This window comes from Stegostoma tigrinum, chromosome 2 (genome assembly GCF_030684315.1).
Source record: "Stegostoma tigrinum isolate sSteTig4 chromosome 2, sSteTig4.hap1, whole genome shotgun sequence".
NCBI lineage: Eukaryota > Metazoa > Chordata > Chondrichthyes > Orectolobiformes > Stegostomatidae > Stegostoma > Stegostoma tigrinum.
In genome coordinates, this window is record NC_081355.1 from 95,627,061 (window position 1) to 95,652,246 (window position 25,186).

At 40.4% G+C, this 25,186-nt stretch overlaps 1 long non-coding RNA gene across 3 annotated transcripts in view; it reads left to right on the forward strand.

Moving 5' to 3' along the window:
* LOC125449161 (uncharacterized) overlaps window positions 1-25,186 on the forward strand; it is a 116,119-nt gene that overhangs the window by 56,532 nt on the left and 34,401 nt on the right. For 2 of the 3 annotated variants that reach the window (XR_009447416.1, XR_009447415.1), the window contains exons 3-4: window positions 867-3,983; window positions 8,412-8,731. This is a non-coding gene — a long non-coding RNA (uncharacterized LOC125449161). The remainder of the gene's footprint in view (window positions 1-866; window positions 3,984-8,411; window positions 8,732-25,186) is intronic. The other variant, XR_007246849.2, reaches the window with a different exon arrangement.

Genomic DNA, 25,186 nt, shown 5'->3' on the forward strand with positions numbered 1-25,186 from the left:
CAGCATGAATTTCATACCTGACATTTTATTTTGTTGAGATCCCTGATCAGAAGGCTGCTACTTCTTTGTGAAAAGCAAACAGCATGTGTAGGTTCCAGATGTTCTCCAATTCATTTGATGCCGGCAAATAAATAGGAGCATGAGTGGAGAAGATGGGGAGTTACTAGTTTGTAAAACCATCTTAAAGTTTTGCAATAATTATACCAGACATCGTGGCTGCCAAGATAATGTTTCTCTAGGACAAAACTATTATCTATTGCCCAATAGTATTTAGAAATCTCGTTTATGATATAATTTGAACTAATTGCTTTCATTTAAAATTGTGCTTAGCAGACAGATGAGTCACTTTTTCCAAACTGGAAACAAAAATTGGATTGAATTAAGTTATGCGTGGTAAAACTATGGAGCAATTGGACCTTCTCATAAAATAATCAACAGATGCATATGTATGAATACTTTAGATTTCACTTAACATGCTCCTGTGAGTCATTCAATTGTGGCTGCATTATGAGTTGCCCGAGGGAACTTATGGCTGACTGGTATTTTAATAGTAATAGGAACGTTTAAGGACATGCGATTTTTGGCAAATGTGACCACATTAATACAACTGAATGAGGGAAAATGAATGTTAATCTGACAAGATACAGATTTTCTTTATCGTTATAGTAGAAAATAATCATTTTCTGTCCGAGCATTTGGTATTGAATATTTCTATAATTGAAATTTCTTCTTTCTTCCTAGAAACTTGTCATTTCTATGCTGTATCAATTTAATACATGGTTTTATCACCAGCACTTGTGATTTTTTGTGTATGCTCACATACTCGTTGGCATTTACACGTGTCTCTACATGTGTTTATGTATTAGGACTTACTGATGAAGATATGAGTCCGTGCGGATTGTGATCCCTTTAAAGCAAAAATCAGATAATCCAGGTAACAAGTTTCCTCAAACTAAAATCTTTTTTTCCCAGCAACTGTAAATCTGCAACAGCTCTGGGATCTCAAATACCAAAATGTTTAATGTCTAGCCTTCTGATCAAGCAGGAAACACATAGATAAAGGAGGCAGTGTTCTATGCATTTAAAGATACTTGAATCAAGTTCATTGTTTGGAACAGTGAGACTGTTGTGGGTGAATCATTAGTTCATTTGGAATCATTTTTATTTTTGAAATAAAGATCAGATGTTGCCTACTGTTGCAATAAATTTCTTATATGTAATAAATGTGCTGATATTGTTGGAAAGACATTTGAAAATATTTGAAGTCATGTTGTAAAATTTAAACTGATTAGACTATTCTTGCATTTCATTTTTAAGTTTGCCTGATTTTTGCTTTGTGCACCTTTCTAGACAGAACTGGCCCCGCTCAAGCTTACTGGGAAGTATTCAGATTGACAAGCCAATTTTACTCCCTTCCATTCCCCTGTTTATCATTAAGAACGATTGAGATCACAAATCAACTACATGGGACCGGTTAAGGATATTAATCCTGTTCTGACTGTTTAAAAGATCAGCATCCAAACTCATTCCTCCACTTTTTGTTCATAATCCTTTGAATTTCTCATCCTTAAATATTGTCCAGCTCTCTTTTAAATTTATTTATGGAATTCTGAAGGAAGATCATTGTTCTCTGATAGCTGAGAGCTGTTCTTCCTAATTGAATGTGATTGGGAGCTGCAAGTAAGTGATACTTCTTTTTTACATATCAAGGTTTTAGCCCCAGTACCCATGGAAACACGTAGGATTGAATCTTTTGTCTGAATAAAGATTAAATCATTTACATTTTAAGTAACTGCAACATTGCTTCCAACTACGTGCCAGAGTAAAAAGGCTAGTACTTCCATAACTTTAGAACATTCCTTTGTAGTACAAATGAGAAAAAACACTTGAACCAGCTGCATCTATAACTTTCTTGGTCTAATTCTGCTGAGGTAAGGAAGCTATTAACTTTATTAAGGACATTGTTACTGTGGCTTCATCTTGCCACAAGGTGTGACAGAAAACAAGATCATGTGGTATAGCATCACTTCCTGTGATTATACATGCAATCATTAGCACATCAACATTCTGTGACAGAACCAAGCGGAAGCACTTCTTCTCTGGTAGTTCTTCAGGCTCAAGGATGACTTGCTTTCGCTCTGGGGTTAGTGGGTGGGTACTATAATGGCTGAATGGTTTAACCCTTGAACCACGGGTCTGACAGGTGCTATTTGAAGGGGGGAGTGAGTGGGACACTCTGGACTCTGTGTGTATACATTCCCTCTGTTTAGGGGAGGTGATGGCCTAGTGGTATTATTGCTGGACTGTTAATCTAGAGACCCAGATAATGTTCTAGGGAGAGATAATGGGAACTGCAGATGCTGGAGATTCCAAGATAATAAAATGTGAGGCTGGATGAACACAGCAGGCCAAGCAGCATCTCAGGAGCACAAATGTTCTAGGGACCTGGGTTTGAATCCTGCCATGGCAGATGGTGGAATTTGAATTCAATAAATATCTGGAATTAAGAGTCTAATGATGACCATGAATCCATTGCTTTTGTTTTGGAAAAACTCATCTGGTTCACTGATGTGATTTAGGGAAGGAAACAGCTATCTTTACCTGGTCTGGCCTACATGTGACTCTAGACCCACAGCAATGTGAATGACTCTTAACGGCCGTCTGGGCGATTAGGAATGGGCAATAAATGCTGCCTAGCCAGTAACACCCTCATCCGTGAATGAATAAAGAAAAAAAGTTAGCTTAGGAATCAGAGTCACATTGTCCATTACTATCATTATTTATATATTGTATGCTTTTAAAGTAACATCCAATTAATCCCACTCACCTGTTTTTAGCCCATTATCCTGTGAATATTTTCTTCGCAAAAAAACAAAAGAAACACACCAATCAACTTATATGGCTAAAATGTCTGGATGCTAGACAGGACAACAAGTGCAACAACAGCGACTAAAGGAACGCCGGTGTTTCCAAAGCATTTGAACTTGCTTTTCAGAGTAGATAGAGGGGAACCAGTGGATGTTGTGTACTTAAACTTGCAGCATGCAATCAACAAGGTAGCTCCCAAGAGGTTAAATCATTAGATAAAACCCCTCAGTGTTTAAGGTGGTATATTAGCATGGATAGGGAATTGGCTTATGAGCAGGAAACAATGAATGGAGATTTGGGGTTCATATTGAGATTGGAAGGCTAATGGACTGTTAGCCCTTATTTCAAGGAGGTTGGAGTATTAGAAGAGGGAGGTCTTATTGCAAATGTACAAGGTGCTGGTGACATTAATTTCTGGAGTACTGTAGGCAGTTTTTACCCCTTATTTAAGGAAAGATGCCATTTCATTGGAGGCACTTTGGAGAAATTTCACTAGGATGGCACTGGTATAGAGGGATTGCCTCATGACAAAAGGCTAAACAGGTTGGGACCTAGTCACTGGAGTTTTAAATAATGAGAGGCAATCTCATTGAAACATGTAGTATTCTTAAGGGGCTTGAAAGGGTAAATAGTGAGAGGATGCTTCCCTTCATGGAACAGTCTAGGACCAGAGGGTATAGAGTCAAGAATAAATGGGCACCAATTTATGACTCAGATGGGCAGGAATTTCTTCTTTTAGATGGTTGTGAGTATTTGGAACTGCTTACCATAGAGAGCTTCAGGGGCCAGAGACCTTGAGATAGATAGATTCTGGATCAGTGAGGAAATCAAGTGTTATCTGTAAAGGGCAGGAATGTGAGTGTGAGGAATGTCTGATCAACCATTATCCTATGAATAGTGGAGCAAGCGTAAAGGGCCAAATAGTCTACTCCTGTTTCTTACTGTTATATATTTTATTATTTTACCATTCTATCTGGTAATCAACCATTTAATTACAGGAAAAATACTATCCCAGATCCTCCAGTATCAGAAGTGGTAGTGCACTGAATATAAACTGCTGATGTACATGAAGATTGGAGGAAGTCCTAGTGTGAGCACATCACTGTAATTCCCGCGTAAGTTCAAACTTCCATTGGGTGAATTCCTGCTATCTAGGATCCTCTGGGGTAGTCTGTTAGAGGAATGGCTGTATTTGCAATACCTCTTGGATACGTTAACTAGAATTGTTGCACTGTTTAATCACTGGTGATTATTCTGTGAATAACAAGTAAAGTTGCCATGGTCCCACTAGACCATAACACTGCCATCTCATTAGAATGTGACGACTGGTGTTGATTTAGCCGGAAGGTCACTTTGCCACAGTTGAGGAGAGAGGCTGAGAAGGAGGGCCCTGCATGCTAACCCCACCCAATGTGGGAATTAAGTATACCTATTGGCATCACTCAGCTTTTAAAATCAGCTATCCAGCCAATTGAGCTAACCGAGCCTCTGAAAAATAACAATCACTCCATACAGCTAACTGTGCACACTCCCAAACACTGTTCCCCACAATCTGAATGCAATCTCTCTATCCATCCTCTCAATCTATTGATTGACCATTCACCCCATATACACCTAAACGTACCCACCCACCTGACCCCCAATAATCTGTCCACAAACCATTGACCTGACATCCCAACCTAATTATTCATACTCATCCAAGCACAAACTCACTCACCAATCCAATCACTAGCCCCACTGAAAGACTTGAGACCTTTAAAATCTTTCCTGAATCCAACAGCTGATGTTTCCTCTGCCTTGCTTTTTTTCATCTGTCATCCAATGGCTGATAACACCATGGATTTGTTATTCCAACTGGGATCGGAAGTCCACCTTGGAAAGAAGCTAAAAGTTAACACAATGATGTCTGCAGCCAGACTGATGCACACGGCTTAGGATGATCTGGCATTATATATTTTTTTGAGACTGGACTGGAAGAACAATGTATCTCAATGAGACTGCTCTATTTTTTTTCAAAATGCTATGAAAATCTACTTGATCATAACACCTTTAAGTGCCTACAATTGACATTTAAGAAATTGAAATTAAATCCAGATTCTTCAAACTATCAATCCGGCTACTATGTTACAAGCAATGCGTTCCTTTTTCATTTATTATTTATTTTCCAAATATTAGCTTCATAGAGATTTTTTAAAAATTGCTCCCTTAAATGAAATGATATTTGCTTAACAGAAAATTATGCATGCAGTCCCGAATCCAATTCACTTTTATAGTTGAAGTGTGTAGTTTTTCCTTGAGGGACGTTTAGTCTCTGAAAATTTCTGCCTCTCTGAGCTAGCAAATGTGAAATAACACCATGTGATGTTGAGTGGGCTTATCCAAATCAATCTGTAGTTCATGCATTTGCAAAGTAACTAAAGGGAGCAGAGTAGTGAAGCAAATGTATATATTTAGGTATTACTTAAGTAGTTAAAGAGGGCCAAAGGCTTATTGCTTAAGAACTATCTGAAGGTATTTTAATTATTTTTGTACACCTGGCTTTCATTTCTGAACAATGGTGAAGTTGTTGGAAATGGGCAAAGAAGTTCAATGAAGTTGCTTGGGAAATTAGCAGCGCAGGTTGTTCAATGAACAGTAGAAATGAAATTAAGTACCATCAGTTAACCAATGCCTGTTGTGGGATTCAGGCTAATGTTTAGGCTGCAAAAGTCCAAACAGAACATCTTACAATGGAAGTGCAGAAAAAGCAGCAAAATAATCAATGGCTATACAGAGGCATTGTAGCTGAAGTGCTGTTTCATGAAATAAGATGATTCAATGTTTGTATCTGATTTACGATTCAGTTCACATTGCACTGAGAAAACTTTTACTTAAGAGCTACAAAATAGGAATTATTAGGTTTCGTGTAAGGGAATTCCTCTGTGAAGGTCTATTGTGCTGTCTTCACAGCTGCTGAGCTTGGAGAAATATAACAAGCCTTTTCACTGCAGCAATTAAAGACTGACTGTCACCAGAATGACATCATCCTTCTCACAGGCCCCAGGAGGCAAGGGTGCAAGCACTATGGAGCCAGTGCTTTATATTGCTGACAGGTAAAATCTCAACATCTTAAAGTGATTGGGGGGAGTACACATGCCAGGACCTGTACACAGGTACATTATCACATTTCATTGAAGAATCATTCTTGTGTTTAATTTGTATTTTCTCATATGGGAGTTCTGGCTGAAATTCTGTCTGTGAGCTGACTTCTGCTTTGAGCTCTGGCTGAACTTATGCACATCCAGCCTTTGTGTACCTTGGGGATTTAAATCTCAGCGACAAGAAGCACATGACTTTGGCTGTTTCTCAAACCACGAACAAAAGACTCCATAGATGACCTAGTCTTACACCTATTAACCAAGTGTAAAATAGAAGGTTTGTCAGCTGAGCACTGTAGCTGTAAGGGATAATTGTGTACATAATACTTAATCCATCACTGATAGCATTTAGACACTTTTGTTCTCCATCCAGTTTTAAAAGCATTGCAATTTCTATTTTGATGAGTTTAGAGACTGCAAAAAAGTCCTGATTTATACTTCTAACTTGTTATTTAAATGCCTGCACAGAAATTGTGGTTTGGGGTTGTTAGGCATGCTGGATGGTTTGTAAAGCATTATGTCACAATTCCAGAACCCCTTCTCTTTTTTGACTTCACTTGAAACTAGGTGAGGAAAGGTTGCTGCAGATTAACTGATGCCTTTTGATAATGTCCATGGAAAATGCAGTCTATTTTAATTCTGGGACGAATAAAGGCTACTTCATTTATGATGCGTAGGTAATAGGATGGCTTCTTCTTGGCCCATAAGGACACCTTTATTAAACTTTGAGCAGCCATTTGCTGAATGAAAAGACCACAGTCAATTTTTATCTGTTTAGATTTATTCACAGAATGAAAAATTACAATAATGTAGCAGCTAACTCTCCTCAACTCCCTAGTGTCAAATGCATATTTATTTATATAGGTTCAAATAATGAATAGCCTCCATCTGTTTATGGTTAACCTTAAATTCATAATTATTTTTAGTCAATATGTTCAGATCCATTATGAATCACCTCCTAGACAGGAAGAGGACTTGAACATAGATCTTCTGTCTCAAAAATAAAGATGCCACTGCTACAACACAAGACACTAAAAAGCTGCCATAGGACTTGAACTTGCAATTTCCTGACGATATTGTGATGCACACAAATCTGTCCATTAAGTCTTGTGACTGGCTCAGGCTTATATAATAAACAACATTAACGGGCGGCACGGTGGCTCAGTGGTTAGCACTGCAGCTCAGAGCGCCAGTGACCCAGGTTCGATTTCAGCCTCGGGTGACTGTCTGTGTGGAGTTTGCACATTCTCCCCGTGTCTGCGTGGGTTTCCTCCGGGTGCTCCGGTTTCCTCCCACAGTCCAAAGATGTGCAGGCTAGGTGGATCGGCCATGCTAAATTGCCAGTAGTGTTCAGGGGTGTGGGGGTTATAGGGGATGGTTCTGGGTGGGATGCTTCAAGTGGTGGTGTGGACTTGTTGGGCCGAAGGGCCTGTTTCCACACTGTAGGGAATCTAATCTAATTATGCCTCTCCTATGTCAACCACTTACCATTACTGCATCAAACAACCCCTTCTCGCATTCACAAACTTTGACAATCTTTCTCACTTCTCCACTTCTTTCCATTACTTTACTTACCTTGTGACTCTATGTAGAGGCCTTTACTTGTGATTTGTCTAACAGTAGAGTTCTACCTTACCTCATTAGTTTTAACATCATTCACACCAACTTCTAGTGTTGCAGTGTAAAAAGTGAAGCACTCGAGTTCAAACATCCTGAGTCCCATGTTCTGGGGGCATCAGCTGGATTGGTTTGACTCCTCAACCTTGATTCAAGTTAAAATTAGGACTGTAAGGCCAAAATTCTAAAGACCATTCAGTTGCAAGTAAATAGTGTATAATTAAGACAGGAAAAATCTAACTCTCCATGTCCTAAATGCAGGTATAACTTACACCTGCAACATTAAGATTGCCGTACCACAGAACTGACTCTCCTGAAGGAGCATTATTATCCAATCATGTGATTCCGTCAAAAAATCAACTTCTGTGATTTACTGAGCATACAGCTGCACTGCAAGTTTCAACTTGTCACTAAAGCTACAAAGTAATTCCAGGGTCAGGGCCTTTGATTTAGAAGTGAAGTGAAATTTCTCATACCATTTGAATTTAAATTAAGGCAAGCTCCTTGTTTTTTTGTTAAACTAACTTAAAATGTAATGCTTACAGACCAGATATACTCTGTCTTTCAGACCTTGCAAATGGAAAAGGTTTGAAAATGTAAGCGAGGTCAGTTGTGTCTCCTTTGCGAGGGAGAGGATCTAAGAAAGACAGAACATGTTGGAGAAACTCAGCAGGTGTGGCAGCATCTGTGAAGAGAGAAACAGGGTTAATATTTGAAGTGCAGTATGTATAAAACTCTTCTCCAAAATGTCTCTCACCAATTTGTCAACATTTTCTGTGTTTATTTCAGATTTCCAGCAGCCACAGTATTTTGCTTTCAGAAGAGGATTGTAAGTTAGACTCGTACTCAGATCTGTTGGGTTCCCAGCCCTTTGAGAATTCCACGCCAACTTCTGGTCTGAGTGCAAGAACAGAAATGGAGACTGCTGCCCACTCGTACTGCTTCAGATCTTTGGGATAATTTTTGGAACATCCTTAAACTTCCCCTGAATTTCTGACATGGCCATCCCTGATTGGCTCAGTAAGATTGATCAGGTCTGATCCTGTAACAGTCCGAGGGATACTGTAGAAGCAAACAGCTTCCGACTAATCGTCTCTGTTCTCTGAGGGGTAAGTTTAAAACAAAATGCTGGCCTCTTCATCTTTCGTCCATCTGGGGTTTCCTCTGAGTAGAGAAGTGGGCTGCAATATTCACATGGACAGAGAGTACAATAACGTGGCTTCTAGCCAGACAGGACCCACAAAAAAGTGAAGGCATACCTGCGGGATTGGAAACTGAGACAAAGTTAGCAGTCAGCCGAGATTAGTGACTGCAATGTGTATGCACCTGCAGTTAGCTTAATGGAATTCACAAGAACTAGTTAATGATAACCTCTGCCTTTTAGAAAAAGTTGCTCAATTCCAATACCCTTAGTCATGATGCTATTACAAAGGTAGCTGTTTGTTTCCAAAGTTTTATGCATGGTGGGTATATATTTGCACCGTTGGGAAATTGCCCAAAGAATGATTGCTCTGTGTTGGGTGCCAGGAGCTGGCCATAGCACCAGTGAAACTACAGAACCCAGAGCAGAACAAGGGAAAAGCACAAGAACTAGTGGTGACGAGACAGAAAGAGAAAAGAGACAAGTATTCAAAGGAAAGCAAGGAAACAGTGCATGAGAAAGACAGGGGGAGAGACAGAGGAAAAGAAGAGTAATTTACCTGTTCTAGTTAAAAACACTTGATTGGATGCTTTCTTGATGACTTTTTCTTTGCCTCTGCATGTGAAACTTACTGTAACAGTTTATATCTGACTGTTGTGAAATAATGTTGCTGGTATTAGAGGATTGCTGCATTGAGTAGGGAATTTGTTTAATCTGCTTGAAAGCTGGCAAACTCATTTGGTTCTCCAGGAATCTTGGTTCAGCTGACTAGACAGCAAGATTTTTGCGCTGAAGCCGGCTGCTGAGGGTTGCTAGACTGCACATGCATTGACATCAAACATCTTTGCTCTTATGTTTTCATTACCTAGAAATCATTGTGAGCCATTGAGCTACTGAGTTTTGTTTAAACTGTTTTTATATTTGTTTATTTGAGATGCATGTTATGTGTCCATTTCTGTTTGCTGAAATTGCAGCAGGACATATTTACACCTATTGCCTAAAGCAGCAGAATTAATATTCCTATCAAAGAGGTATGCATTGGCACTACAGGTTGTTAAAACAACAGGAATGAGTTAGGGAGGGCAACTGTTTATTCTACAATATAGATGACAATCGAATTTTGTTGCGGGCAAAGGAGAGAACATTAGGCAAAGATTTAATACGAATGTTCAAAACTAAAGACTTTTGATAGAATAAGTAACATCTCCACTGACAGGCTGGTTTGCAATCAGATGATGTAGATTAAAACACATTGGCAAAACAAAATAAAGGGGAAATGAGTAGATTTCTTCTTGCTTTATACAGTGAACTATCTCATACAAAAATGTACTGTGTGGAAAGGGAAGTAATTTTCGTTTGGAATTCAACATACGCTTGATAAAAGTTACGGAGAAAAGTTAGGTGAGTGGATGAGGTCAGTAGCTTTTTCGAAGAGCCAGCTCAACGCTCTGAATGGCCTCCTTCTGCACTTTAAACTATGCAGTCTTAAAGCTCAAGAATACCACTTTCTCTCAAACTCTCTTTCCTTTTTAAGGTACACTTTAAAGCCTCTGAGCAAGATTTTGGTCAATTTATCATGGTATCTCCTATGTACTAGTGCCAGATAATGATTGTTATTCTTGTGGAAGATGATGGGACATTTAACTACATTTTGAATGTGAGGAGAAAAAAACATATTTAAGTAATAGTTTTCAAATCCTTCTGTAGTTTAAACCCAAAAAGATAGTTTAGAAGTGTATTCACTGTCATCATATATAAAATACAGCAGCCAAATTCCACAAACAGTGACATGATTATGATCAGATAACAATTCTCTTATGATATTTAATTTGAGGTAAGTATTGACTGAGACACTAGGAATAACTACCTTGTTCTTTGAAACAGTACAAAGGGATTATTTGCATCCACCCCAGCACACAGATTGCTACTCAGTGGTAATGCTTCTAATGTACTGTTCCCTTGGTGCTGTTGTATCAGCTGGGGATTTTTGTGCTGAAACAATGCAGTAGGACTTGAACCCAGAATCGTCTGTTACTCAGAAGCGTCAGGGCTACCAACTGAGCCATGGGACAATCTCTTTAATTCTTTTACGAAAAGCAGTCATTGTTGCCTGAGCCAACATTCATTGCCCGACCTTAGCTTTTCGAAAAAAGGTGGTGACGAGCTGCCTTTTTCAACCACTATAGTCCATTTGGTGTAGTACACACAAAATTCTGTTAAGAGTGTTTTCTAAGAACATGAGCCAGGGACACTGCTTGAATGGCCATATATTTCCAAGTCACGACAACGAGTGACTTGGAGGGGAGCTTTCTAGTGATGGTGTTTCCAAGTATCTTTTGTCCTTATTCTTTAGGATGTAATGGCTGTGGGTTTAAAAATGCTGTTGAAGCAGCCTTGGTGAATTTCTACAGTACATTTTAGAGATAATACATACTGCTGCTAATGAGCATTGCTGGTGGAGGGAGTGAATATTTGTGGATGTGGTATCAGACAAATGGGCTGCTCTGTCCTGAATGGTGTCAAGCTTCTTGAGTGTTGTTGGAGGTGTACTCATCCAGGCAAATTGGAAGTATTCCATTACACTCCTGACTTGTGCCTTGTAGGTCGTGAACATGCTTTGGCGAGTCATGAATTGAGCCACTTGTTGCAGGACTCCTAGGCTCTGACCTGCTCTTTTAGCCATAGTATTCATATAGCTAGTCCAGTTCAGTTTCTTGTTTATGGTGACTCTCAACATGTTAATCATGGACGATTAATTGATGGCAGTTGAATGTCAAGGAGCAAAGGTTAAATTCTTCCTTGTTGGAGGTGGTCACAACCTTGCATTTTTGTGGTTTGGCCAAACTTGACAATGGTCCAGGTCCTATTGTGTTTGTACATAGACTGCTTTAGTATCTGAAGAGTCATGAATGGTGCTGAATATTAGCAGTCATCAACACCATCCCTAATTCTGATCCTATGATGGAGAGAAAGTCATTGATGAAGCAGCTGAAGATGGTTAGGGCAAGGACACTACTCTGAGGATCTCCTGCAGAGGTGCCCTGGAGCTGAAATGACTGATCTCTAACTATTACACATCATCTTCATTTGTGCCTGAAATGACCCCAATCACTGATAACTTTTCCCTTGATTCCAATTGATTACAGTTTTGCTATGCCTCCTTGATGCTGCAGTCAATCGAATGCAACCTTGGCGTCAAGGGCTGTCACTCTCACCTCGCCTCTGGAATTCAGCTCTTTTGTCCATGTTTGAACCAAGGCTGTAATGAGGTCAGGAGCTGAGTGGCCCTGGCAGAACCCAAACTGGGTGGTGCTGAGCAGGTTATTTCTGAGCAGGCGCTGCTTGATAGCACTGTTGATGATACCTTCCATCACTTTACTGATGGTGTAGAGTAGACTGATGGGGTGGTAATTGGCTGGGTTGAACTCATCCTGCTTTTTGTGCACAGGGCATATTTCCACATTATGGGTAGGTGCCAGTGTTATAGCTGTACTGTAACAGCTTGGTGAGATGCCCAGCCTTGAGTTGCTTAATTTGTTTGAAATCTATAGCAATCTGAAGTTTGTTTACTTACCCATGTTTGACGTGATGCCAGAATGCTTCATGGGCTCTGCAGAATGTTGAGAATTCCAGGGCAACTCCCTCCATTGCCCTGCCACTTCTGGTGGGTTGGTTCTTCTGCTGGGCCAGGATATACCCAGGGTTGTTGATTGTTTTGGCTCGGACGTCGTAAGATTGTAAGAGTTGTTCTTCCTAAGTCCTTGTGCCATCATCTAATTGGATGGATCTTAGTGCACTTCTTAACATTCCCCTGTTTGGATCCAAACACTTATACAACAGTTACAGCAGAAGATATATTCAGAATGGAGTGGAAGGTACTTGCTGGATGGAGAAAATTAAAACGAGCCCTCACTTCACAGATGCTTTGGAGTAATTTTGACCTTTGATATTAATGTAAGTTTGGCGATATTGAGTCCTCTCCTTCTGCTGTGCTTTTCACTTGTGTATTCCACAAGTCACAACAGTGAGTTCCTTTTACCTGCAACTTGCTGTAAGGATCTCCCAGTGACAGCACAGCTTATCAGAGTCAAATGTAATCTTGCTGAAATTGGACAGGCTGTCTCTAGGTGTTGGAAATACATGGGTGGTGTGGCACAGAGAAAACAATGAGGATCTGAGGACTCGTATGTCAAGTAGTTCTACATGGCCATTTCTCTGGTGAAGCAGATCATTGTTCACTGACCAGGGAGAGAGGATCTATGACTTTTTAACTAGAGTACTGTTAGCAGTATTAATAAGTAGATTAGTGTAATTAAGTAATTGTTTACTTAGCTTTTGTTTCTCCCCATAGAAAGACATCCGTTCAGGTAGCCTACTTCAATGTAAAGCACAGCAAGAAAAGAACAAGTTATAAATAGTCATTCAGTAATGCAGAATCATAGAATCCCTACAGCGTGGAAGCAGATCATTCAGCCCATCGAGTCCTAACTGACCATCCAAGACCATCCAAACCAGATTCAATTCCCTACCCAAACCCTGTAACCCTGCATTTCCCATGGCTAATCCACCTAAGCTGCACATCCCTGAACACTATGGACAATTTAAGTACGACTAATACACCTAATTTGCACATCTTTGGACTGAATAAAGCCCTTGCTGAAAAAAAAATTGATTTTTTTCAAAGCCTTTCATCTTACACCTATCAGGAAAATTCATAAGTGAAATGACTTGTAAAGGAAACAACATTTATGCTGTATTTGAGGAGTGTGTTGATTGGTTGGAAAGTGGACTCTACTGGGCCAGGATATACCCAGAAGAGGAGTTGCCATGGAGAATGCACCAGTTAGATGATAAATGACAATGAAGTGCCAAACGTTGTTTAAATTTAGACTAGTTAGTTTGACACTGAGAAACAAGGAGGAATGAATCTGAGAATGACTATCACCCATTTTGTTGAGTTGAAACAGGCACAGTGTATGAATTTGTTCTTTCTGCCTGTAAGAAACATGCCCCATGTGTAATATGTGTATTTTCCAGTGCACATAAGCACCTGATATTACATTGGATTATGCAACGAGATTACATTAATTATCCTGAGTGTGTGAAAAATTAAGATAACAATCAATGTCAGATTGTCAGTCAGGCTTGCAATGCAGTACACTTGTACATACTAGAAATTGTATTAATAAATACAAAGGACAAATCTGCATGGTAATGCCTTTGTCAATCAGATTCCTCTTGCGAATAAATCTATTCTCTCGTGCAGAATAAGTGTTATTTTCCCTGTGCAATCTTTTTCTTGCAAATTGTCCGGGTGAATGCAAGAAGCAAAAAAAAGTCTTTTTATAAAAACAAGGAAAACTTTATACACACATTAACATATTGCCATCATCTGTCACCAATCTATTGACTGTCCAATAGGGAATTGCAAATTTTAGTGGCAAAAGTTTATTGTCTGTCAAGCCTCATCTCTTGCTTGAAAGATTTATCTGCTTGGAATTTTATTCGATCTTAGGGGTTCATCTGATTTTGAAGATCTGACTCTAATGAGTTGGTTTAAATCCCTTAAATTTCTCTACATCTCCAAGATAAATATGGTGAACAGTTTGGGCCCCATATCTAAGGAAATATACACTGGCATTGAGAGCAGTTCAGAGAAGATTCTCCCGACTGATACCAGGTATAGCGGAACTGACTAATGAGGAGAGATTGAATAGGATGAGCCTATAGTCATTGGAATTGAGAAAAATGAGAGGTAAGCTTATTGAATTAAACAACATTATCCAGGGACTTGACAGGGTGGATGGGAAAGATTGTTTCCTCTAGTGAGAGGGTCTAAGACCAGAGGGCAGAATCTCAGAATACGGGATTGTATATTTAAGGCAGAGATTAAAAAAAACTTTTTTATTCTTTGAGGTTGGTGCATTTATTGAATTCTTTACTTCAAAAGGCTTTCAAGGCTGTCAAATTAAATATATTTAAGGCAGGGATAGAATTTTAATCAGTAAGGGAAATAAAGGCTATGGAGAAAAGGCAGGAGAGTAGAGTTGAGAGTTATCAGATTAGCCATGATATTATTGAATGACAGAGCAGAATTCATGGGCTGAATGGCCTACTTCTATTCCTTTGTCGTGTGTTCTTATGAGGACTGACATACCAGCCTCCCTGAACAGTGAATGTGGACGCTATGGGAAAGCTGGGTTGAACTCGAATTTTGTTTCTCAAGGTTGGTACAAAGGTAAGTGGTGAAACAATGTAACAGGAGCTTGTTCAACTTTGATGGGGATTGGGTTGTGGTTTGAGATAGGTTTATATTTCTGAGAGAGTAACCACCTCAGTGTTAATCATGGATATCACTAATGGGTATTCCAATGGTCAGTGTAACTGCTTGGACCATATCCCCATAAAAATTCAGCTCTGGCCATGTGGGGAACAGTTACCAGGACCAATGTCTGAATTACGTGCGACAGGTTTGCTACATTTTAACATCACGTTGGTGATACATTCAGTTACATATCTCCCTCTGAATTTGACCTCTCTCAATTGCTGAGTTTCTGGCAACAGTACTTCCACAGAAACATTATTTCACGCCTCCAACAATTAGTCCCAAAACACCCACTCTGTTCTCTGCTAATTGCACCTTCTTGTTCTGTATGTTAAAAATAACATTTCTTATTAACTTTACTTTTGTTGCTTCTACACAACTACATCTCAAGACTAACAGCATTTTCTGAATTTCTCAAGTAATAAACTATGTTTATATCTGGCTCACAATGAAAAGATATCTTAAATTTCTACCAGCAGTATGGCACCAGCCAAGTAATCAATAAAGTGTATGTACTTGGATCAATATCAGTTCAGTAGATTTATCTTTGGGTGGTCTCGTTGTGAATTTACATATTTAAATCCAAAGCCTACACCAGCATTGATAAAGAAGACGAAGAGGAAGTTTAGTAATGGACTGCAGTCTGCTTTGCTGAACTTACTTCTGACTATAGGGTGCACGATTTTCCAGAATGAGCTCAGGTTAACGGAGTTCCAGTTGAAAAGCACTGGAAACAATCAAGTGAGTCCTTGTACCTTGATCTCACTCTTTACATGGCATGTTAAAATGGACATACACATTGACAGTGAACAACCTGCACACATGCGGGCAATGAAGAGTGTCTCTCCTGAAGTATGGTAGAAAGGAGCTGCCATCTTGAGAACATTCTGTTAAATATTAAGTTATTGCCAATGGCTAATTATCAACCCCTCAGTTAAGGATTTCAAACCTACGACAAAATTATGACAGCTATTTCATGGCAAGTTGTACTAGGTTTGGGAACGTCAAAAAGTGCGCTACTTGGTTACAATGAAACTATGTCTCTTAAAAGGATTGATAACCTGAACATCAATAAAATGAAAATGTTTTGACAAACTACAGTTTCTATTTTAAAAAGAGGAGAAAATATAATTTCTTGTAAGGTTTTCTTAGGTTCCTACCAGAAATAAAAAGTGACTTCTTACTTCAGAATGGTAGATGCCAATCATGCTTACATCTTGGTATGTTACAAACTAAAAATGCCAAAATTCAAATTTGCATTCTAACTTCTGCATGTCAGCTATGGTTCAGTTGGGAACAAAATTGCTTCCAAACCAAAAGTTTACAGTTTCAAGTGTAGCTCAAGGCCTCAAGCAATCTGGACTGATGTTACAGTGCTGAGGTAGTGTTGCACTGGCAAAAGAATAAAAAGAATGTTGCCTTTCAATGAGACGTTGAACTAAGACTCTGTCCACTCAGGCAGAAAGTCAGTCAAAAGATCCCAAAGTGTGGAAGCAGGTCATTTGGCCCATTGAGTCCACACCAATCCTCCCTCCACACACATTCAGTCACCCAAGGGTAGAATTGGACCCAGGTGCGTGGTGCTACGAGACAGTAGTGCTAACCACTGAGTGACCTCACCACCTCTAACTAATCTTACCAAATCGAATAAGAGGCTTGGAAGGCCAAGTGGCCCGCTCCTGCTCCTAAGTTGCTTATTTGCATGCAAATTATGACGTGGCTCTATTTTGAAGAGCAGAGGATTTAGTCCTGAAGCAGATGGTATTGTCAAGATTGCTATTCCCGACAGCATATGCATACAAAATTCATCTCTCACCTTTTCCCATTTTTCATCCAATGACATTGGATGTACATGGTTCCAGTTGTATACATGGGAGAAATGTGTTATCATGGGGTAGGGGAAGGTTTTCAGTGGTGGAACCTCCTGTCAGCTGACAATTTTGCATGTACAGGTGGGCTTGAACAGAGGTCAAACATGCAGGCTCCACCATATGTTCAAATCTCTTCTACTGAAGTTCATTGGTATTAACATAAGGCTTGTGAGCACATAGGTAGTGTGGGAGTTTTCAAAATTAAATTTCAGTTGTAAATATTTCAGATTAAATTGATTTCACTGTTTATATATGCATCATCATTATTTGCACTGACTAGCTCATTCAGAGAGCTACATATATTGTCACAGCTGGTATGCATTGATCATCATAGGGGTGATGGGACACTTCCTTTAATATTTCTTCAACACCACTTCAACACTTCTCCCCACCACCACTAATTCATCCTTGCCAACTCTGAGCCTCCATGCAGGCTGTCATTCTCCTGCTCCCTTTCCTTGTGCCCAGAGTTTGGTACGGAACATTGCTGACCTCAGCAAGTGCAGAACAATGCTCAGCATAAAGTGAAGCAAGTACCACATGATTGTCACGTGCTGCTGACTTTATCTTGAAAGTAAGATGTAATTAAAGAAGTTTAACGCTAATGCATTTGCATGTCAAGCTTTAACTTGCCCCAAGTTTGCATGAGGCTTTGCATGGAACAAACACGTTGCTGACTTTATCTTTGAATCTCAACTCCTTTCCAACTGCCAGTTATTTGGCTAAACCTGAATATTATCCAGGTTTTGCTACATTCAGGCATCGACTTCCTCATTATTTAAGGAATTGAGAGTGGAACTGAAGTCTGTACAAACATCAAAGGGCACCCACTTTTCTGTCTTTATGACGGAGGGAAGGTTATTGTTGAGGCAACTGAAGATGGTAGGGCCTAAGACACTGCCTTGAGAAACTCATACATTGATGCTCTATGGCTAAGTTAATTGGTTTCTAGCAATCACAGCTATCTTCTTTTGTAATAAAGGAACATAACTCAGCTCATTGCTGGCATTCAACTCTTATGTCTCTGTCTGGACTAAGACAGGAATGAGGTGAGGAAGCACAATATGTATTATTCCTGCTTCTAAGACAGAAGCTTTGGGTTCAAGGCTAGATCGAGTCGGGATGAGAAAACTCCGACCTCCTGCACACACAGACCAGTCTGAGGGACCCCGTGCTGTGACCTCTCCCTAACCGAGGAGCGCTTTGCCTCTGTGGGCCCTGCTGCTACTCCTGGTCTTGCGATCGGCACTGGTCCTCCTGCATCTGCTATTGCATCCTGGGGTAGGCAGCCGTGGTGGCCGGTGGCAGAGCACAGGTCCTTTAGTGGAAATGCCCTGAAATGGGACCGGGGGAGCAACAATTGTTCTTGGATTGCTGTAAGTCATTGGTGGTATACGTTGTAAACACGGGTTGAGCTCACTTCACCATAGAGTGAGCCATTCTGTCCCCTGATCAGGATTGCCATGTCTCCATCATCCAATACGGTTACGATCAGCCTGTGCAGCAAATTGGTGAAGGTATCTGCAGTGCTCTGGCACAATTTTTACCTCACATTCACATCAAAAGCTCAGCTTCTCATGACATTCAGCACAGACCATCATTACACTGACATGACAGACCAGGAAGTAATGCTGTGGAGCTTCTACAGGGCTCTGGCCTTAAATGGTCAGTGCGTTGAGTATAGGAGATAACAATTTGGACAGCTGGATGAACACAGCAGACCACACAGCATCGGAGGAACAGGAATGCTGACATTTTGGGTGAAGAAGGGCCTAGGCCCGAAATGTCAGCCTTCCTGCTCCTCTGATGCTGCTTGGCCTGCTGTGTTCACCCAGCTCTACACTTTGTTATCTCAGATTCTCCAGCATCTGCAGCTCCTACTGTCATTGAGTATAGGAGTTGGGTTGGCATGTTGCAGCTGTTCAGGACATTGGCTAGGCCACTTTTGCAATACTGTATTCAATTCTGGCCTTCCTGATGTAGGGATGATGTTGTTAAACTTGAAGGGGTGCGGATAATTTACAAGGATGTTACCGGGGTTGGAGGATTTGAGGTATAAGGACAGGCTGGGGTTATTTTCCCTGGTGTGTTGGAGGCTGAGGAGTGACTTTATTGAGGTTTATAAAATCATGAGGGGCATGGATTGTGTGAATAGCTAAGGACTCTTTCTAAAGGTAGGGGAATCCAAAACTAAAAGGCATAGGTTAAAGGTGAGTGGGAAAGATTTTAAAGGGACCTAAACGGCAATTTTTTCACGGAGACGGTGGTGTATGTAAGGAATGAGCTACCATGGAGGTGGTGGAAGGGGGTATAATTACAACATTCAAAAGGTACTTGGATGGGTATAAGAATAGAAAGAATTTAGAAGGATATTGGCTAAATGCTGGCAAATGGGACCGTATTAACTTAGCGTATCTGGTTGGCATGGGCAAATGAGTCCAAAGGGCCTCTTTCTATGCTGTACAAATCTATGGCTCTATTTCCCTTGGAGGTTGAATGATTAATGGTTCTCTGTCAGCCAACATTTGCCATCATTGTTGCTGTCCTTGGCATTATTGGGATGGCCAAGTTCAATCAGAAAGCACCAGTGGCAAATCACCATGACCAGCATCTGACCACCATGCCTTCCCGTACAACCACCAAGTGCTTTCAAGCTTTATGCAGAGCAAATTGGTGATGAAATGATTTCAAGTTAAATGCAGCTGGGGTTTCCAAATGGCTACTTTATGTATTTGTTACTTCAATGTTCTAGCAAACATAGATCTTGGGCTTACGCCTATTGGAAATAACACTGGCTCTGCTCACTCAGGGTGTGGGTCCGGCTATTTTCTTGTTGCCCTTTACATCTAGAGAATAGAGGAGACTGGGATGAAAAGTTCTATTGGAAATATCTAGTGGAAATAACAGAGACATATTATTTCAGAGACATGGGTAGTGTTCTGGGGACCCAGGTTCGAATCCTGCCACAGCAGATTGTGGAATTTGACTTTGATAAATATCTGGAATTAAGAGTCTCATGATGATCATGAAACTATTGACAATTGCCTGAAAAGTCTATCACTTTCACAAATGCCCTTTCGGGAAGGAAACCGCCATTGTCACCTGGCCTGGTCTACATTTGACTTTAGACCCACAGGAATGTGGTTGATTCTTAACTAACCTCTGGGCAATTAGGGTTGAGAAATAAATGCTGGCCTTGCCAGCGATAACCTCATCCCATGAATAAATAAAAAGAAAGGAAATGATGGCAGGGAATATGGCTCACAGTGGACAACATCAGTGTCAGGCCCTGCCTGGTTGCGAGGTAGCACCCCAAAGTCTCCATGTCCCCATTTACCTTCCACTACTCCAATAACTATCCCCACCACCCCTCTCATGTGGAGACCAAACAAATTGGACTTTGCCTACACAGTCTTCCCTGGCCCCTGAACCTGGTATTACACCTTAATGATGCCCACGCTACGCTCCTATATAATCTGTTTATGGAGGCCATGCTGGGCGTCACTCACTAATCCACCCTCCTTCCCCTACAATGCCCTCTTATGCTGTTCCAGGTACAATCCATTCATGTTGACCTTTCCCCTTTGCCTCTGCCTCTCCAAATTCATTTTATTCCCCCACCCCACCAGCCTCGGATCCCTCTACCACCACCTACAGGCACCCTCCAAACCCAACCCCCTCATCACGCCCCCAAAAGCCTCCTGAGAGACTGGACAGACTCCCAGGACTCTGACTTTAACTAGCAGACCTTAGGCATGGCTGACCATGGCCACACCCCTTGCCAGTGTATGGACTGTGTCCATGACTGACAGGGTTCTACCCTAACCCCCAACTGAACTGAGGACAAGCTACCACCAGTTTCTGACTTGGCTATGCACTGGAACATCCTGCAGTAGTTACACTGATGTCTCAGTATGCCGATTATCAGATTGATCCTCTATCCACAATAGACCCCTACACATTAACAAGGCAAGTAGCCTGATTGTGTGCCTGTGCTAAATAAGCACCTTGATACAGCGGTGCTGACAGCCAATGTGCTAACAGGCATGGTAAGGTACCACATGATAGTAATGCTGTGTGTATGCCTGTCAGCAGGAAGTGAGTGAGTGCCAAAAAAAATGCAAGCTAGTGGTCCTGAGATGCAGCCTGTTCCAATTCATGATCCAGGTGTATGCCATTCCCTTAAAAAGTCCCTGGCGCAGCCTTTCAGTGGAAGTTATCAATGTGTCCTACAATGCAAGTCTGCACTTCCTAAGTGTCCTGAAAGCGCACTGGAGGGGTGCCATGATGGCTGTGAGAGGTTGACACATGTTGGATGTCAGTGTTCATGAACACAAGGTATGTGCAGTTAATGCCCATGGATGTACTTTGGTCATCTATAATATGGAATTTGTTGGATCAAGCAGTGAGCTGAATCTGCTAAAATCCTTGCTCTGATAACCATGTTTTCTCAATGTTTAGTGAGTTTAATTAAGATAGCTGAATATTATTGGGGTGAGTTGGGTCCTCAACAAGAAATTTAACAAGCAATCATCCCCTGCAACTGGCAACTTAAAAGTGCCAAGCAAGAAATTTTCCACAAACATCCCCATAGTTTTATGCTTGACACCATTCAAGTATCAGTGTCAATTCTACGAGGAGCCTCCACTGCAATAATCACAATGTTCAACTTGCAAACTAAGTGTACAATTCCGAGATGATTCATATGTATCTGTCTTTTTTAAAAAAATATCCTTTTGGACTTCCCTCTTATTTATAATCTCTGTGTACGTGTGTTGCATTACTAATTCCTCTTGCATTGAGTAGTTCGTAAGCCGAGTCAGTTAGTTTCTGAAAGCCTAGTTAAGTCTTTTCAAAACCAGAGTTCATTTGGGTCTGAGAGAAAGTTATCCAAGTGGGAACGTATCCTTTTCAAAATCATCTTGTTACAGCCAACTGAGGGGTTGGCAGGGTGGATGTTACATGAAGAATAAAGAAATGGAACCAGCTCACCCCTCCCCACCTGGGAGTTTATAACAGTTTGGGTATCCCATCTGGAACTGCGCACAAATTGAGGAACTGTGTCTGGTACCTGTTTATAACAATATAAGCATTTAGATTAGGGGTGGGGGTAAGCCATTTTGGCACATAGAGACTGCTCTACCATTCGTAACATCATGACTGATGTGTTTGCATTCTCAATGCCACATTCCTGCTGACCCTGATAACCTTTCACCCCTTGGTTAACAAAAACAATGATCTTCAAAATATTCAAAGACTCACCATCATTTAAGTAAAAGAACTCAAAAGACTCACATCTTCTGAGAGAAAATGTTTTGCCTTATCTCTGTCATAAATTGTGATCCTGCATTCCAGATTCTCCCACAAGAGGGAAGATCCTTTCCACAGACCCTTGGATGTTTCAGTGAAGTTGCCTTTTACTTTTCTAAGCTCTAATTGTTCAATGTTCCTACACAACCTAACTGTTCCAGGTTTTAGTCCAGTAAGCCTCTAAATTGTCTCCAATGCATTTCTATCTGTCTTTAAATAAAGAGTACTGTACACAGTACTTCATTGATCGAGCCACACAAGAAAGTCTTAAAATAGCAGATCAAAATGTTGGTCCATCCGCAACAATGGAGAAAGGGACAGAGTTAATGTTTTGAATCTGACATGTCTCTGCCCTGCTGTTCTTTGAACCAGAGACTTGGGATTATTTACATCCATTAGAGCTGGGGGCTGCTTTTGTTTCTCAGTCAGATGACAGTAGCAGCCCTGAGGAGAACTAAAATATTTGAGAAAGGATGAAAAATTGAAATTGACAGAAGAAAATGACGCAAAAATGAATCATCTAAAGGCCACTGGCTTGTTGCTTTAGCTGAAAATGAATTCATAATGCAATTACGCAGAGATGAATTGATTCATTCCATAATCATAGATCAGTGAGCCTAATTATAAATGATGAAAACATGAATGTAGTACTGAAAATAGCAGAAAAAAAGTCCTGAAAAGTTCCATAATCAGTGGCCTTGGTTATAATTTGTTTGACTTCTCACTGGAGTGTTAACAGTAAGATAATTCTTCTTATGTGCAATGTAGGTTATTTAATAAAGTAATGGCATACAGCTAAAAGCGGTGGTAATGAAGATAGATACCTCATTCATTCAATGTAGGTGGCTGCTGAAAGCACATAAATACTTAATACCTTGGTTGTACTTTTTTTTAACAGGTCATATGTTTCCAATAGTTTAGTACTCATTTTAACATGAATCCTTCAGTCAATGTAGATTTGCAGTTCAACTTGTACATACATGTACTGGGAAAACTGGCCAGTGAGAGCTTCATTGACAGCTAAAGCGTTCCCGAAATTTATACCAATTCTATTTAGTGATGATGAATTGGTTTCTTTTGGAATATTGTATTATAAAAAAAAGTTCTTTGATTCAAAAGTCAAGGTTTAGTGTTGTGGTACTGGAACAGTTGCTCAGTGCAGTGTAGCATAGGATCTTGTGCAAAGCAAGCCATTTTCAAACCTTAAGAGCAAACACTGTGGAAGCAGGAAATCTAAAATGCAAAGAAAAGTGCTGTGAACACTGATCACATTTGGTGATATCTGCAACGAGAGACTTTAAGAAAAAGGGAAAGAAATTAAGAGCAAAAACTCACCCCCCAAAGTTTGTTGGTCTAAAACACTTTATATTGTGTCCGCTGAACAAAATTGAAAGAATACAATGAGTCCATTGTACCCTGAAGGTGGCAATGCAGATCGATAGAGTGGCCAAGAAAACGTTGGCATGCTTTCATTCATCAGATGGGTGTTGAGTACAAGAATTGGCAGGTCAGGTAACAGTTGTATAGGACTTTGGTTCGACCACATTTGGAATACTGCATACAGTTCTGGTCGCCACTTTACCAAAAGGATGTGGATGCTTTGGAGAGGGTGCAGAGGAGGTTCACCACGACGTTTCCTGGTATGGAGGGCACTAGCTAGGAAGAGAGGTTGGGTAGATTAGGATTATTTACATTAGAAAGACCGAGGTTGATGGGGGACCTGATTGAGGACTACAAAATCATCAGAGGTATAGACAGGATGGATAGCAAGAAGCTTTTTCCCAGGGTGGGGGACTCAATTACTAGGGGCCACGATTTTAAGGTGAGAGGATAAAGTTTCAGGGAGGTATGTGTGGAAAGTTCTTTATGCAGAGGGTGGTGGGTGCCTGGAATGCATTGCCAGCGGAGGTGGTAGAGGCGGGCACGACAGCATCAGTTAAGGTGTATCTAGACAGATACATTAATGGGCAGGGAGCAGAGGGATACAGGTACTTGGAAAATAGGTGACAGGTTTAGAGAGAGGATTTGGATCGGCACAGGCTTGGAGGGCCAAAGGGCCTGTTCCTGGGCTGTAATTTTCTTTGTTCTTTGTTCTAGTATAACTAAACTGAAATGTTATCCAAAACTGAAAAGGAAAAGAGGAGAACTTTTAATTTAGGGATTTATTTCTTCATTCTTCTGACGGGTCCTGCCAATATTACTATTGTGTGTTTTGTTCAGGTCAGTTAATGTCTAATTAACAAGCTAAGCAGTTGAATATTTGTATATACGGAAACATTTGCACTCGCAGCGATAGACAAGTGTGTAATAGTAATCCTTGAACAGATAATTGATTTTGCAAATGTGCACACCCTTTGCAGAGCCTTGTACACTGGGGAAATCTGGTGGGAAATCATTAACTTAGTGTCAATGATTTTCCATCTATTAAATGTAATGGATGGAAAAATTGTGCAGCATGCACCACAATTTCTCAGCAATTGCCACTAATGAGTGAGGTTCCCTGCTGGCAGCAAGTATTCAAAATATTGACATTCCCATCTGTATTTGAGTCTTGATTTTTGGAAGGACAAACTCTGTGCAACATCTCTGATAATACCAGAAACAATAAGACATGCTTGCATCTTCTCAAAATTCTGTTTTAAATGCGATTATGAAATTGATAGATAATTAGAGAACTATATAATAATGATATGCACTCATTGTCATTTCCTCCTTACTTTTATTGTTCCACTTTTCTCACACATTCCCACAGCAGTGCAGTACCAAAATAGTTATCTAATGATCTCAGGGAAAGGAAGGAACAGGTACAATGTAAACAGAACAAATTGAGGAAATTAATGTGCTCTGTGTCCTGTTTAATGTATGAAAGACTCATTTCCACTGCTGCCTTCAATGGTTGACAATAACAATACAATAT